The sequence below is a fragment of the Geospiza fortis genome, unplaced genomic scaffold (genome assembly GCF_000277835.1).
Source record: "Geospiza fortis unplaced genomic scaffold, GeoFor_1.0 scaffold248, whole genome shotgun sequence".
In the NCBI taxonomy this organism is placed as follows: domain Eukaryota; kingdom Metazoa; phylum Chordata; class Aves; order Passeriformes; family Thraupidae; genus Geospiza; species Geospiza fortis.
The window spans coordinates 77,135-77,338 of NW_005054695.1; positions in this window are offsets into that span (position 1 = coordinate 77,135).

Sequence of the window (204 nt, forward strand, 5' to 3'; positions counted from 1 at the left end):
CTGCTGGGCCACAAAAAGCAGGAGGGAAAAATCCCGGATCTGCTCCTGCTCTAGGGCTGGGTTGGATCCCAAAAGGAAAAATCCTGGAATTCTCTGGTTTGGAAAGACCTGAAATCCCACCCAGTCCCATCTTGGACCATCCCAGGCTGCTCCCACCTTTCCTTGCACATTCCAGGGCTGGAGCAGCCACAGCTGCTCTGGGAA